Consider the following 16,720-nt stretch of genomic DNA (forward strand, 5'->3'; position numbering starts at 1 on the left):
TATCTTTATTTAAAAAAAAACTCACATGTTCTTTCCATGTGGTTTCTCTTCAGCCTATAGAGACAAGTTATGAGACAGACTCAGGGGCCTTGCTGGGACCTTTGCAAAAATGTTCTAGCACATCTCCTTGGAACACGAGATCCTGCTGCACCCGTGCTACTTCGGCCCCAACCTGCCCAACACCTTGAAGCAGAAGCTTTTCACCAAAGTGGAGGGCATCTGCACGGGCAAGTATGGCTTTGTGATCTCCGACACTCCCTTCAACAACATAGGTGCTGGTGTGATCCAGCTAGGCCAAGGGTTTGTCCTGTCTCCAGGCAAGTACAAGGCCTTGTTTTCTGGCCCTTTAAAGGGGAAGTTGTGGATGCCATCCTCACCCAGGTTAACAAGGTCAGAGTCTTCACTGAAATTGGCCCCATGTCCTGCTTCATCTCTCGACATTCCATCCCGTTAGATGGAGTTTGATCCTAATTCCAATCCTACTTGTTATGAGACTAGGGATGAGGACATCATGATTCAGCGGCTGAAGACCGTGGGCACCCGGTCGTCTCTCTGATGGACATTTACTTGGGACTTGTGAGCTGAGCACCAGGGCCCCACTTGGTCCTTATCTTCAAAGTGTGGCTGTCACATATTCCTTGTTGTTTAGTTATTTATTTTGGGGCCTGTGAGAGAGCCAGGATGGTTCTATTGGCCCCAGAAAAGCACCTGGTCCTTCTAGTATCTTCACACACCCAGATGTTTTATCTTTTTTTTCTTTTCTTTTTTTCTTTTTTTAAAACAGTGTCTTCCACTATAAAAGATTTTGGTTTCTCATTAAATGTTTGTCTTCTTTTTTTTAATATAATTTTTATTTTGATCATAGTGGCTTACATATTGTTGACAATAATATTTTAGGTACATATTTACATAAAATCAGGGGGGATTCCCATCACCAATTTGTCCTCCCTACACCTCCGTTTTTGTCCTACCTGCCATATCCTCTTCCCTCTCCCCCAGGGCTGCTAGAATATGTGGTCCCCTCTGTACCTAGCCTACTACTTAGTAGTCTTGCACCTGTTCGGTCTTGGTGCCTCCCTTTTTACCCCTCTAACTGGGAGGCAGGACTAGCTAGTTCAAATTACGTGGTTTTGTTTGAAGAAGAGAAAAGTAATAAACTGGGGTAAAAGTCTTCTTTTTAATAAATAATATCTTTATTTAAACAGAAACTCACATGTTTTATCCATGTGATTTCTATTCAGCCTATAAACAGGCTAAGACCATTCCGGTGGCCGGAGCCATAGGAACTGCAGATCAGTCTCCTGGGGCAGGCTGAGCTCACACCCCAATCTTCCAACCTTCCCGGGCCAGCATCCACCATCTGAGCCCCAGGGAGTAAGCCGCTTTATTGTTGAAAGGCACAGCAATGTCTACACAGTGCATAGAAGAGTGTTTCACAGAGCCATCATTGGCCACTGAACGTCAGATACCTCTGTGAGGGGCTGGTAGTCGGCCCTGGGGCAAGGAATCAATCAAAGTCTTGGCTCCCAAAAAGCTGACTGCATTTGTTGAGGGAAGCAGCCAGTGGTCGGAGAGGCTCCAGTGGCAGCAGCCAACTTAAAGACAGCCAGTCTTCCTGGCTGAGATGACACTGGAAACAGATGAGTTTTCTTTGATATTTTCCCCCCAAGTACCCTAGTGGGACATGAGCTAGGTTTTCAGTGGCCACAGGGCCCGAGCTGCCAGCAGAAGCTTCTCCCAGCTGTTCTTCATAAGGAGTTTGAGGATATCATCCTTTCATGGCAGGACACCGAGGGCACTAAACATTGGGAAATTTCCCCTTCAGTTACGCTGGGCGTGGAGGACAGCGCCATATGGAACCCTCGCAGGGGGGTATGCAAAGAATTGTGGGCATTTTTTAAGAAAATGTCCCTGTTGCCTCCCGGTGTTGAGGGGGCTCTTGGTGGCCTGCAATCAAGCAGCCAAGGAGGCCCAGCAATGTGGTGTGGGTCTCATTCTGTGCTCCTTTGTTTGGGTGGTGCTCCAGGAGCTGTGGTGTTCCTTCTTGGACCAGAAGGGAGATGGAGGGGAGGAAGGAGGAAAAGAAGAGGAAGGTGGGGGTGGGAAAGGGTGGGGATCAGGAGGGCAGGAAGGACAGGGTGGGGTTAGATGGGGGAGACCTCAATGGGGGAGGGACCATTCGGGCTGTAGAGCTTGGTGAATGCAGCCCAGCCTTGTCCTGTGGCCCATTTCGAGGCCAGCGGCATGTGCCGGGCTTCGGTGTGGCCCGCCATCCCAGGGTGGGAAGCTCCCAGAGGCGTGCTGACCTCGGAGGCTGGGCGATAGGTGCAGGGTTTTTCTTCTGGCTCTGCCTCGGCACCAGGTGTTGTTGGCATCTATGTGCAAGAGGTAGAGTGCGTTGTACTTGTGCGGTGCCCTCAGGGAAGCCATCCCTCCCCTCCTGGTCCCTCCAGAGTGCCAAGCTAACTGAGGTCTCTTCACGCACTAGTCTGATGGGCAGAGTCCGGTGGGGGGGGCTGTTTCTCCTGCAGACTCACTGTCTGTGCTGCCACCTCGGTCTTCCTCTCCTCCTCTACATTCTGGGCCAAGTCCTGGCTGACCGCTTCTGAGCCCTCCTGCTCTACTTGCACCACTCCTGCCACTTCTCTTGTTGTGGGGAGGACCACCAGGGTCTCAGACACCCTAGAGAAGTAGTGGGGCCTGGGTAGGGACTTAGGCACCGTCTCTCTGGGGAGCCCTGTCTCCTAACTCTCCAAAGGCGGCTTCTCACCCCTGGGCCCTCCACTCACACTCCTGCCATGTCTACTGCAGCTTGGCCAGCTGTGCCCACAGCTCCTCCTCCTCCATGGCCAGCGCTTGGTTGTGTTTCTAAAGAGGCAAGAAGCATCAGGAGGCAGAAAGGTTGAAAGGGGTGGTCCCAGGCCACCTTGCCAAGAGCCCTAGCCCTGTCTGTCTGTCTCTCCCTCCCTCTCTCCCTCTCCCTTCATCTCTCTTTTCCTCTCCACCCCTCTTCCCCCCACTCTCTCTCCAGCATCTCCCTCAGGTCCAAAAGGACTTTCTCCACCTCTACCTCGTCGTGGCTTTTCTCCAGCCGGAGCAGGGCCAGGAGCTCACTTTGTATCTGAACGATATTTTCCAGTTCTTTTTTCTCTCCAGCCAAGTGCTGGTAGACCACCCGGTGTTGCCTGAAGGCCTCCACGTACTTCAGGACACGGCCACGGCCGTGATGCCACTGCTGAGGCAGGGATGCATCATGGGCCTGTGGGAATGATGCTGGGGGTGAGGCCAGTTGGCAGGGGAGGCCAGACCAGTCGAGAAAAGAGGGGCACAGAGTAGGACCGAGTAGGAAGAGTGTAAGAGTGAATGCTCCTGGGGCCAGAGAGAGAGCATGGCGGTAAGGCGTTTGCCTTGCTTGCAGAAGGTCAGTGGTTCGATTCCTGGCTCCCATAGCATCCCCTGAGCCTGTCAGGAGCGATTTCTGAGCCTAGAGCCAGGAGGAAACCCTGAGCGCTGCCAGGTGTGACCGGAAAAAAAAAATGCCTGCTCCTCCTCTTTCCTGACTCTTTCCTGGCAGCCTCCCACTTCCCAGAAACCTCGGCTCTGCAGATAGTGGCTGAGTCTGTGCTGCTTTCAATCCAGACTGGGAGGCCTCCGGCTAGACATGGTGGCTTTTGGCAGCCCCAGGGGCCTTCCTTGAGTCTTTGAGTCCCCTTGACAGACAGAAAGACAAGGCTAGAGGAGCAAAGAATCTGACCCCAAGCTAGGTCCAGGGGCCTTGGCATAGATGTCCAGGAGGACCATCGTCTGGTTGCACAGTTCTGTCCTGGAGCTGTTCCTGGGACTCCTACTGTGCTGTCAGGCCACAGAGCACGGGGACGAAACCAGTGGAGTAGTGTCAGCTGGGCAGCTCATGCCTAGGCATGCTGGTCAAGGGGATATTTCAGCCTCCACAGCCCACAGCAGGAGGCGCTGCCCCAGTTCCAGGTTGAAGTGGCTCAAGTTCCCTTCCTCTGGACCTGAACGGGACTGGGGCAAGACTCACCGGTGCCTGCTGGAAAGTGTCAGCCTCTGCCTGCACTTCTTCCTCCAGAGCACGCATCCAAGGTGGTGTCACTGAGAGAGGGAGCAGAGAGTCGAGGCCCCCGAAGTCTCCCAGCTTTCCTAGTCTGGAGTCCCAACTCTGAATCCAGTCCACCTCTCTTGGGGAAGCCATGACTTTTCACACCCCCTAATGCTCTAGGCCTCATACCAAGAAGAAGCTACCCTTGGGTGGGTTAATCCCACGCCCTCTGACAGTGCTGGGAGGGGACGCAAGTGACAGGGAAAAAAACAAAACATAGGTTTCCCTCTCCCAGGGCTCAGATTTCTCTGCATTGTTATGCTGGGAAAATCTCAGGGACTGTGCATTGGCCCTCAAGCCCCACCTGCAGCCCGGCAGAGGCTGATACTGAGGTACAGAGAAGGCAAGACTCGCCCGTCTGCTGCTCCAACCTTTCTCCCTGGGTTTAAGGCCCCATCCCCAGTGCCACCTCCCATGGCATTCTACAGGTCCCATGCCTGGCCCTTCCCTTGTCACAGGCTTGAAACCCCTGAGCACACATGGTGGCAGTCCCGAAACTCACTCAAAGACCGAGCATGTGCTGTCTGCCATGTCTGAATTGTCTTCATGGCTTCTTCATACTCTGCTGTTAACCTGTCGCACTGCCAAAAACAGGGGAAGGATGATAGGATTGGGTGGCAAAATGATAGCACGGGGAAGGGGAAAGGGTTCGAGAAAAGCATAGCCCTGGCTGAATCCCCATCATAACACTAGGACCTAAAGAGCACCTCTGGTGTCCAACCTGAGCACTCTTGGCTGTGGCACAACTGAAACCATGAAACCATGGAAGGGGCCCATGTGGAAGGCATGGCCGGGGGGCTCTCTCTTCACACCACAAATTTGCTCTGGCATGGCATGGTATGTTGGTAGAGCAGGGTCAATTGATACCAAAGTCAAAGCCTACCTCTCGAACGGCCTGGCTGAGTTGTTTTGAGATGTCTTGTCTCTGGGCCTGCCGTTTCCAGCTGTCTCTTAAGAGCTGCGCCAGGGCCAGCTGCCTTTTCAGCTGCAAGAATGGTCTCACATCAGCCCCCCCCATTCTGGACTTCTGGGGGTGCCTTCTGTCACCACCCCTCAACACATCTTCTCCCATGTCTCACATGTTCAACTTGCTGGTCCTCCCTCACCACCTTCATTGTCTGCGTGCCTCTGGTAGTTCTGTCTGTGGTGACAGGGACCTGGAGGGGAGGAGAAGAGCTGAGACATGTACAAGCCCAAGAGGAATACTAGAAAGTGCCCCAAATCAGGTTAGGGATTGCAATAGTGTACCTGGGCAGGGACAGCACCATTTTGGCCTGAGGGACCAGGTGGGATGCCCTGGCTGAAAGCCAGGTCAGTCCTATGCAAGCCAACCCCTTTCCTGCCATACTAGCATGCCAGTTCCTGCCAAAGGCATTGCTCAATACTGGCTGTAATCCCTGGTTGCAGGTCAGCGTGGGGCAGGAACCTATCAAGAGGAGGGAGGGAAGGTTCAGGGGTGTCTGCGCTATCTCTGTGTTGAGAGGTTTGGCCTCCACCTCAACCAGGGATCTAGGTTCCTTTAAAAGTGCTTTCCCAAGTGGGGGCCCCAGCTTTGGCTGTGAAGGAGTTGGAGATGGGGTTCTGCAGGTCTGTGTGTCGTGTGTAAAAATTAGGAGCACTTGTCAGGAGCACTTAATGCTACGTGTGACAGAGGAGCTGATGGTGTCGCTCCTTGTGGATGAAGATCTGGGCTGGGCTGGAATGAAAGGGGGGCAGTGTTGACCCCTCGTGCTTACCCCATTGTCCTGGGCTCCCTCGCTTGGTCCCTCCCAGCGGAAAATACTTGTGGTCATTTCCTTGGCGTTCTCCTCCCTCCTCCCTGGTCTCCATCCCACATTTATCTCCCTGAGCCTGGATAACCAGGGTCTAGGCTGAAGAACTTTTCACATTCCCCATTGCACCCAGAGAGAAGGAATGGCTCACTGTCTCTGAACTTCGGACTCTTCCCTGCCACCTTGGGATTCTGCCTTAGCCTCTCTGCAGCACTCTTTTTCCACCCTCCACAGAGGCCCTGGTGTCTTTGGTCCCCCAGAATTGAGCCCATTAACTTTGGGTGTCGTTTTACAAATATTCACCATGGAGGCACTTTCCCCAGCAAGGTGGTTTCTCTGGGTTGTCACTGCAGGCATGGTCTGGGCTCCAAGTGTCTAAATAGAGATGTACAAAGGTTAGTTTCAGGAAGCCAGCAGGTTGGCAGGTTGTTCCCAAAGCCTCCCAGATCCCTAAATCTCAAGGAATATTCTGGTCATGGTCTCCCCACTCCAGCTGTCCTCCCCTGTCCTGGCCTCAGTTCCTAACAAAAGTGGGAATTCACAGCCCAAGGCATCTCCCCACCCCAGGGCAGCCCAGCTACAATGTCTGCTGTGTGGGGCTCTGAGCTCTGCACCCCTGCTGACTCCTGTTCCTCCAAAGGTACCTCCCTTCACCTGAGAATCTGGGATGCTGCAAGGCAACCCATCCCCCCAAGGGTCTCTGGCCTTTATCTCAGGCCCTGATTATGGACACAACTATGGAGGCCTGAGTGTCCAGCTGGCTTGTGAAATGAGAGCAGAGAGTGTCCCGGTCATTCCTTTGTGGCTCATGAACCTTTATTCTCTCCCATTCTCTCCCATTCGTCCTCCAGACTGTCTCCTTCAGACTTCCACACCTTCCCAACTCAAATTCTCTTCTTAACTCGAAGAAATAGAGCACTATGGTTTTATTTGTTTGGTACTTTGTTCCGGGTGCCACACTCAGCGATGCCCAGGGTTTACTCTTGGCTCTGCACACAGGATCTCTCCTGGAGTTGCAGGGGAACAGAGCAGTGCCTCAGATTGAATCCAAGTCACCCCCAGGCATGGCAAGTGCCTTCCCTGTTGGATTAACACTCAGGCTCTAGGCTTAGCACCTTTGCAAAGTCCACTAGCAAGAGATCTGGGTCACACAGGACTCAGAGAGCCCTGGCTGACACCATGAAATGAGAATGAGATGAGAAACCAGCTGAAAATGGAAAGGCTCTAGAGACCAAGCTGGGTATGAACTCGACAAAATTGTCTTCTAGGGGTCTAAGAACGTCGTTTGGATTAGATTTTCTGGGCTAATCCTGCTTTGATCCTGAGCCCCAAAAGAAGTGCCCCAGGTGGGGAGGAGGGAGATCTGGGAAATTGTGTTTGGAATGTTGCACTGGTGAAGGGGGTGTTCTTTACATGACTGTAATCATACAACTATAATCACATTTGTAATCACGGTGTTTAAATAAAGATAATTATAAAAAAAAGAAGTGCCCCCTCAAAGGAAAGCATTTGCCCAGGGATGGAGTTAAAGCATGGGGCACTACAAAGTCCAAGAATGGGCCAGAACCCCAGAAAAGATGGGACCCAAGTCCCTAGTCACCTTCAAACTGGACACGGTGCCACCAAGAGAAATTGAAAAGGGCCTGAAACCCTAGGACAGTGGTCCGCAACCTTTTATTTCAAATGAGCCAAATCTCGACAAAACCACGACTGAAATTTAGTTTGAGAGCCACTTTTTTTTTGGCAGCACTCAGGGGTTACTCCAGGCTCTATGCTCAGAAATAGCTCCTGGCAGTCTTGGGGGACAATATGGGATGCTGGGATTCGAACCGTCGACCTTCTGCATGAGAGGCAAACAAATGCATTACCTTCATGCTATCTCTCCGGCTCTGAGAGCCACATATATAAAACCAAGAATACATTGGATGGTACACTGTTTATAGATAGTTTCAATAGTTTTAATTGAGAATATTCTGCATTGCAAATATCCACATAGGTTGGGAAGATACAAATAACACAGTAATAAAACAAAAACTTTAGAATGATATTATTTATCGATAATGTTAAATTCTGTAAAATTTGCCTTACAATGTAGAGAAAATCACATCCTGACAATGACTGACAAAGTCACAAACACTAATGTGAACATTGGCCTTGCATTTCCTTGGATAGTTTGAGTAAGTCAGGTTTGTATGTTGTTGTTTTTAATTTTAGGCACGATTCTACGTTCTCATTGATGAGATGATTTCTCAATTTACTCTTGATAAGATTCATGCTTGAAAATGATTGTTCGAATGAATATATAGACCCGAACAAGGAAAGAACAGCAAACGCTAGCTTTTTTAGTGGATTATATGAGTCAGGAATACTATTTCAGGTGTTAAAAATCAACATATCTTCTTTCTCTGGGTCTTTCAAAGCAGATCACTTGTGCTGTGAACTAAGTTCACATTTGCGTTTCTCCAATCTTTCAAAATTAGCACAAAGACGTTCAAATTTCGAGCTCCATAGTTCTTTGTTTTTAAATCCAGAAATTGCATTTCAAAATTGCCAATGTTGATATTAAAGGGAGAAAAATTTAATTCTGTTACAGTGGCATCCAGAGATTTTTTAACAAAGGCCAACATTGCTTTGCTATTTCTGAAATCCTGAAACCTCTTGAGAAAAGCTTCTCTCATATTTAAAAGTGCTGTTTTAAAATAGGTAATGAAAATATCAGAATTATTTTCTTGGTGAAGTTTCAACAGGCTTGGAAGGTGAATCAAAGTTTCTATGTCAAAATCTTGAGAAAAACAGATAATTTGTTTTCAAACGAAATAACTTCTTCTAACATCAAAAAATTGTGTTTCCTTTCCCCTGTAGCTTATGACTAAGCTGATTTTGATGTGAAGAAACATCCACCATGAAATACAGTTTTGAATCCACTGATCGTTTGTTAATTCTGGATAGTGAACACACTTCTCGAGAAAACATACTTTGATTTCTGATAACAAGGAAGCAAAACGTTTCAAAACGTTTTTCTTGATAAACAAATGTGCTGAAAATTTGAAACCCTACAATATGGAGCTGAAACAGGTAAAAGAGAAAAACCTTTTAACTATCTTTAAAAGCAAGGACAGTGTTCCAGAGAAAAGTAGTGATTTCACTGAAAGGAAAAAAATCTATTGACACTTTAGTGTGTGTTGCAAGAAACCAAACTAAAATGCACACAAAAACAAAAATTGCACTTTGTTAAGGGCATATGAGATATCATAAAGGAATTATGATCGAGTGCCTGAAACATATTACAGTTAATTTTTTATTTAAGCATATTTGTTACAAAATGATTCATACTTGAGTTTCAATCATAGAATGTATATCACCCATCACCAGCGCACTTTCCCCACCACCAATGTCCCTTGTTTCCTTCCCCTTCACCCTCTTCTGCTTATGTCAGGGGCAGGCATTTAGCTCTTTTCTCTCTATCTCTCTTTTCTTTTATGACACTGAGGTTTGCAAATTTTCCTTTATGACATCGTGGTTTGCAATATTGTTAATTAAAGGGTACCATGCATGTCACTTATCCATTTTCAGCATCCAGTTATTGTTCAGTGATATGTTCCAACTATCAAAGTCATAATGTACCTTTCTCTATTCTAACTGAACTCATCACTTTTTATGGCAAGCTTCCTATCATGGACTAGTCCTCCTGTCCCTCATTCCTATTTTCTCTAGATATTATTACCATTTAGCCATTTATTATTCTTATATGCCACAAATGATTATTCTGTGTCTACACCTCTCCTTCTGATTCATTTCACTCAGAATAATAATCTGATGTGTTGATGTATGTACAGATGGTGTACTGTGCATGGCTCAGTGTTTTTGTGTAGTCACAAGAAACAGAAGTTGCACACCCGTACATTGTATCCACTCAAAATTGTATGATAGACTGGATTCAAAAAAAAAAACTCCCTGTTGAACTAAACTCTGTGACAGATGACACAGTAAAGATAATTTGTAAAATTCAAAATTGTGATCAAATCCAGGCTATTCACCACTCTGGGTGAGAGTCTGGATGCCCACTACTAGTATCTTCTCCATGAAGAATTGAAGTGGCTGTTCATGGGAAGGGTGCTCCCTCTCCTTGTTGGCAAGAGGGAAGACATAATGCAGTTCCTGTGAGAGCAGAACTCTGACTTTGTACAGCCCCAGTAAGGCAAGAAATGGGTAGCTAAGCTTGTGTATTTGCAGACATTGTTCATTTTCTCTATGAATTTAATATTTTTTTGCAGGGCAGTTTCACAAGTAGTTTTTACAGTGAGACATAAGATGATGTGTTCAAAAACGCATCTGATTCTCGGATAGCTGTGTCTGAGAAGGAGATACTGAATTGTTTCCACTCTTGCAAAAATTTTTCTGATTGGCACTTATATTATGCAGAAAGTCATAATCAATATGAAAAACAGCATTTAAGGGCATTAGCTCAGAACTTTAATCATGAGTACTCTGAACATGAGAATCCACAGAGAAGAAAACTCTGGGTTGAGAATCGCTTCATGGATGATGCCCACTCTTGTGCAAAATAAAATATGTGTTTTAAGATCACTCCAAGCACTGTATTTCTAAACCCCAACCAACCTGGTCTGAAGAAGCAGGGTAGCAGGAAAGAAATAATAAACCAAGCTAGCCAGGAAAGGATGATCATGGAGTCCATGGCCTTTTACCTTGTACTTTCTGCCTCCACCCCAAAAAGCTAGAACACCTCTTTCTTTATTAAAACCAATTCCCAATATCAGGAGGCTTCAGGTCAAGAGAGAGACAAAAGTACATATTCAGTGGACTATTACATATCAAAGGAAGAGGTTTAAGAAAGAAAGATATTGGGGGAACACCTTTGTTTAGGGTTGATACTGGGTATCATCTTACATTCTTGGGCTGCACACAGGGCGTGCACTGACAGAGGCTAGGAGCAGAGTCCTGACTCCTGAAGGGCCGTCGGACACACAGAAAGAGCCCAATTAAAAGTGTAAACTGCCACATGTGGCTCACGAGCCGCACGTTGCCGACCACTGCCCTATGAGATTGCAGTTTTCGGACCTAGGGGGTAAGGACCAGCTCAAGGTTCTACTCTGGGCAACCAGGACCGACGCAGGGGAGAGTCCTCACTCCTCGCACTCCCGAGGCCAAAGTGGCTGCCGCACAGCTGGGGTTGGGACACGAGGGCCAACCCTGCGGTCTAGGGAACCTGACACGTGAAGGTCCACTTTCATGGGCCAGGGGGCGACCTGGGGGTCACCAGCACAGAGTCCCGGGAAGTCCCTGGAGAGGGCAGAGACTGCAGGGCTGAAAATGCCTGACGGCTCAGGCAAGGGCAGGCCGTGGGCTGAGGGCTCATTCACTGACCTCAGGGCCTCGCACAGTGGCCACTGGCCGAGCATGGCCGGGCCGGGCTGGCAAGCCGTCCGACTTCCTTCGAATGGTGACTTTGTTCATTCGGGGTTTCCGCAATCCTTGCCCCTCAAGGGGTAAGATGGGGAAAGGGAGTGGGGTCCACATCTCGCTATTTCCAGAAACAACTGGGTCGCTGCGAGAGGGTGCCGTAGAGGCGGGGCCACGGGCTTTATAGGGGGGCTGGTGGGTGTGGCCCAGTGTCTCCAAACCCATTGGCCAAAGCCTTGACAGCACAATAAAGGCTGTGATGTAGGTGCCCTTGAGTCACAATGCCCAGGGTGCCCTGAGGGACTACCCCACCCCCACCTTAGAACCTCCTACACCACTACCCCACACAATGGGGATGGGGTCAGACACAAAACCTTTCTAGCTTGTGCCTAGATGGGTCATGACTTTCCTGATTCAAGAGATCTTGTCCTGAGACCCCAGCCTTAACGTTCAAACCTGGAGAAGTCCCTGAGTACCTGCATCTGTAACCCCGAGTGTGCTCCCCTCCCAGAGCACCTCTTCAATCACTTGGCCAACTGACTGCATACCTAACTGCTCCCAGGGGTCTGCTGCCCTCCACACCCCTCCTGTGCTGTCTGCCCACAAATCCTGCATTCTGGACTGACCTTCCCTGGCTTGTATCTCCATCCCCAACGCACACAGGCCTTTCGAGAAGTGGCTATGGGGTCTTCTAGTCCTCATCCCTGGTGGCTTTAGCTGTGGTCAACCCTTTACCCTCAGCACTCCTGTGTGTAGCTTATTTACTTCTGTTACTCCCCTCCTCCTATCAACATCTCAGTAGATGAGACTCCTGCAACTTTCTTCCAGAGTGATCCAGGCTATTAATTTTAGTCTTAGAGTTTTCAGAAATCCACATCTTCCACTGTAAAGCATACAGGCCTTTGCTACAATGTGGAAATCCTGTGCATCCAACACCCTCTCCCACTCCAGAATCCAAGGAATTCAACGCAAAATAGAGAAAGAGGTCCACACTGTGAGCATGCTTTCTTAAATATTCTGAGGTATACCACATTGAAACCCTCTTAGGTGGAAGTCTGACTGCTTTCCTGATGGGGAGAATTTGTTTCTGAATCTGTGTTAGTACAAATTTCCCGGGGCCAGAGAGATAGCATGGAGGTAAGGTGTTTGCCTTTCATGCAGGAGGTCATCGGTTCGAATCCCGGCGTCCCATATGGTCCCCCGTGCCTGCCAGGAGCAATTTCTGAGCCTGGAGCCAGGAATAACGCCTGAGCACTGCTGGGTGTGTCCCAAAAAACACAAAACAAAAACAAAAACAAATTTCCCTAAGAACCAGCCCTGGTGGAAGATGTGGGTTTGGTCCACACTCTAAAATGCTGAGGTGGAGGGTGGGTGGGTGAGAATTTTACAGATCCGCCTTCGATTGGGTCATCTCAATGCCATTTGATTGGCCAATATCGAGGGAAATAACTAGAGGCTCTCCTGGCCTAGAGCCAGTAGAAGGTGGCAGAACACCAGCCTCAGAGCTTTTGGCTGAACCACATGTAATCACTGGAAATGCCTGAGCTGTGCACATGTAAAACAAGTGCTCTACCACTCAACCACATTCCTTGCTCAAGATAGGGTTAAAAAATAAAGGGGGGGGGGGAAGGCAGCATTTATAAATTTCAATTTCTTGTGATCGTAGTAATATTAAGTGTAATCTACTTCTCCAAGTACATATGTTCCACCCCCCTAACCCCCAGTTTGACTTGATATTAGATGCATTTATCTAATTTGCTTTATAAAAGCAAAATTTACTCCAACCACCAACAGGAGTACTAAAATGAAAGACTATCAAGCCATATATTGATGGTCCTTTGGGGGTACCTTGAGTTCTCAGATGTTATTGATAGGAGCACAAGATGGCCACTATGAGAAAAAAATATCTCACAGTTTCTTATGAAACTATCACCTGCATATCTTGTTATCTACAAATTCCAAACCTAGCTATTTACCCAAGTAAAGGAAAGGAAAATGTCTATGAAAACACTTGGAGAAAATATTCCTAGCAAGCAGCCTTGTGCTGAAGGGTGAACTGAACACAGCTCAGGACAGGAGAGTCAATCCAAGCTCTTCTTGTCACACAATGCCCTATAATTCAGAAAGCAAGAGAAATCAAGGAAACAGAAACCTGGATTTGCCTACCACCTGTGGTCAATGAAACAACACTTCACAACAGAAAGGCATGTGCAGCTTTCCATTGATCAGAAGCTCTGGAATGGGCAGAGTTAAATTCTGCTAAAACAAAACGAAACAAAACAAACCATTATACAGCACTGGCATTTAGGCAGGAGATTCACTGAGAGGAGACCCTAGAATACTAGATAAAATTGGGTGTCCGTACCTAGCTCTGCACTCAGGGATAAATCCGGGCAGCCCTGCTTTTAGCTCTGGAAACCATATGGGATATCAGGGATTGAACCAATGTCAGCTGCATGCAAAGCAATTGCCCTACCCGCTGTGCTATTACTCTGGCCCCCCAAAATACTTTCTGTGTTTGATGTTCCTGGACTGTGCTTAATTAAAATGTGAATATGTGTTTGCTGGGCTGCATGTAGGGAAGGGTTTCTGTATCTTTTTTTGTTTTGTTTCCTTTTCTTTTGACCTGGTTCTGTGCTCAGAAATCTCTCCTTGCAGACTGGGGGAATCATATGGGATGTGGGGGTAGGGGTGGGAGGAAGAGGGAAAGTTGGAGGAAGAGGAGAAGATAGTTCAGAAGTCTGAGGAGCAGGCCTTGCATGTTCGAACACCAAAATTCAGGAGCAGGTCTGGAAATGCCCCCCACCTCCAGGCTAACACCACTGCTGAGTCTGAGCAGCACAGCTGCAGAACTCTGAGTATTTGACCCCTTTGTCCATTTTCCTCACCCCCATCTCTGAGTCCTGATTAGGAGGCTCAAGAAAACAGCTAAAGGGTTTCTGTTTATTTCACTTTCCATAAAGTACAAAAGATGCATAAAAGAGTGGTATTCCGGCTCATGATATGCATGTTAAAGTATTTTTGGGGAAATATAAAGATCTGCAACTTACTTTGAAATGAATTTAAAACCAACAGAAAGAGGGATAGATGGATAGATGAAATAGATGGATAGATGGATAGGTGAAATAAGAGCCAAAGACCAGTGGTATACACTCTGTACCCAAACACTGCTAGGTCTCCTTGACACCTGAGAAACTCCAAAAAATATATGCTTTGGTCACTGCATATTTCAATGCATCCAGCCAAGTTGATGACTATGACTGGGAGGGCTTCTGAATCCCCTGAGCAATACTTGAAGAAATCCCCTACATATTAATGGCATGTCAGGAGTAACCCCTGAGCCCAGAACCAGGAGTAGCCCCGAGCACTGCCAAACTCCCCCTGCCTCCTCACTTAATGAATGGTAAAATGTAAGTGTTTATGTGTTTATTGAAGTAGCTGAATAAATAAATAAATAAAATCAGGGCAAATAAATAAGTGGTAAAGGCAAAAGTAAAATCAACAGGGTCAATTCCACGTTCCTTAAATTTTATGTTTTTTACTGTTTGGCAAAGGAAATTGCTAGATAGTTTTTGAAGCCAGCTAAGTCTCCTCAAGTCTAAGACCTTTTTCCCTGTCCCTAAAATTCTAGTATTCTCCACTCCTGGCAACGGAGTTTCTTTGTCCCTTGTGACTCTGCTGCCTTTGTCCCACAATGGGAGCCAAAGACTTTCTAGCTATTGAGGATCAGTTACAGAGTCTCAGCTAATTACTGCGTGGACAGATGAAACCCTCTAATTTGGAGGAACAAATTCTTGAGCTCAGAGTAACAACTCTGCAATGCCCATCTCAGTTTCTCTTCCCAGCCAACTGAGGCCTTCATTTTTTTTTTTTTTTTTTTTTTGTATTTGGTTTTTGAGTCACACCCGGTGGTGCTTAGGGGTTACTACTGGCTCTGTGCTCAGAAATTTTTCCTGGCAGGCACGGGGGAACCATATGGGATGCCAGGATCAAAACCTGTTTTCCTGGATTGGCTGCTTGCAAGGCAAATGCCATACCGTGCGCTATCTCTCTGGCCCCAAGGCCTTCAATTCTTCAAGTGTTGTGGTGGGCCACACCAGACTGCTTAGAGGGGAACATCAAGGCAATATCCTGCATTGATATGGGGAAACGTGGTTTTGGGGCAAGCCAAATGCATTCCACATGCTGCATTCTGTACTTCTGAGCTACTCTTCCAGCCCCAACTAGGGGTCTTTTTAGCTTTGCTTTTCTTTCTTGTGATCTTTTCACCCATTGCTGTTATCTTAAGACCACAGATCACTGAACTATGCAACCATGTTATACAATAGAAGATAAATAGTTCAGATTATACAAAGGGAAGATTATGGACATGACCGTGAGGAGATCTGACTTCTTGGCCTGACTCCCCTGCTCACAGGTATGGCACCTTCACTCCCCTGAGCCCTGGTATTCCTCTTTGAGGTATAGCCTCTTTGAGGCTAAGTGTTCCAAGGTGAAAACTAGCCCTGACACTCATGTGCTATCACGACCTCTGTAGAAGGAACCCTAGCCTAGAGTCCATGACTAAGGGAGGGGGGCATTAGGCTCAAAAAGCCTTTGGTCACCTGCACCCACAATTGTCTTGAGATGCTCAGGGTAATGGGGAAATTGACGTTTGTTCCCAGCATAAAATCGTCTCTTTTGAGACATAGTTTTACTAGCTTCCTAAGGACCTTTCTTCGAGTCCCTCAAAAGACCACTAAGATTTCTCTTACTCAAAACTATTTCCTAGTTACCAAGCAAATGTTCTAAGGCCTGATTATTCCAGGCCTTATATCAAGGCCTTTATATCAAGATGAAATATAGGCATGCAGTAAACAGCCATAAAAGAGACACCCTCTTCCCCTGTGAGAAAAGGAAGTAGATATGCAAGCCACAAAGCTGCTTCTGCAGACTTATGAGATTTTGGGAATTTAGGGCATTGTTGAATTTGAGGCCAAAAATAAGTGACTTATCTGGTGAAGATCAATAAGTATTATATTCATTGTATTAAGGAGGAGGTCAATGAACTCCATAGAACATTTTTATTGATTCTCTATACCTCACTGAAGCCACCTATGTTTTCCTGCTATGAAAACTTATTGACCACCCCCTCTTCCTTGCTAACTCGAAATGACTTGCTAAAGTCAATTGCTAAAACCCTGCTCTTTGAGTGAATAAATGGGCTAGATCCAAACTCCTTTCTTGGTGTGAGGTCTAGTCACAATTCGTCGACTCCTGTGCCCACTCACTTGAGGACCCTGCTGCTGTTTCTCTGTCCAACTGCTCTTGCCCAGCTCCCAGTGGCCTGTGACAAAATGCCAAATGTCAAAGCACTAATTTCCAAACTGAGATGAGAGATGAGCTGATATTCTTAAACAAAGTTGTT

General features: G+C 47.3%; 1 pseudogene; it reads left to right on the plus strand.

The window, feature by feature from the left end:
• The first annotated feature begins 109 nt into the window (after nucleotides 1-109).
• LOC126026308 (DNA-directed RNA polymerase II subunit RPB7-like) lies at nucleotides 110-556 on the plus strand (annotated as a pseudogene).
• Nucleotides 557-16,720: the final 16,164 nt, after the last annotated feature.

This window comes from Suncus etruscus, chromosome 13, assembly GCF_024139225.1.
Source record: "Suncus etruscus isolate mSunEtr1 chromosome 13, mSunEtr1.pri.cur, whole genome shotgun sequence".
In the NCBI taxonomy this organism is placed as follows: Eukaryota; Metazoa; Chordata; class Mammalia; order Eulipotyphla; family Soricidae; genus Suncus; species Suncus etruscus.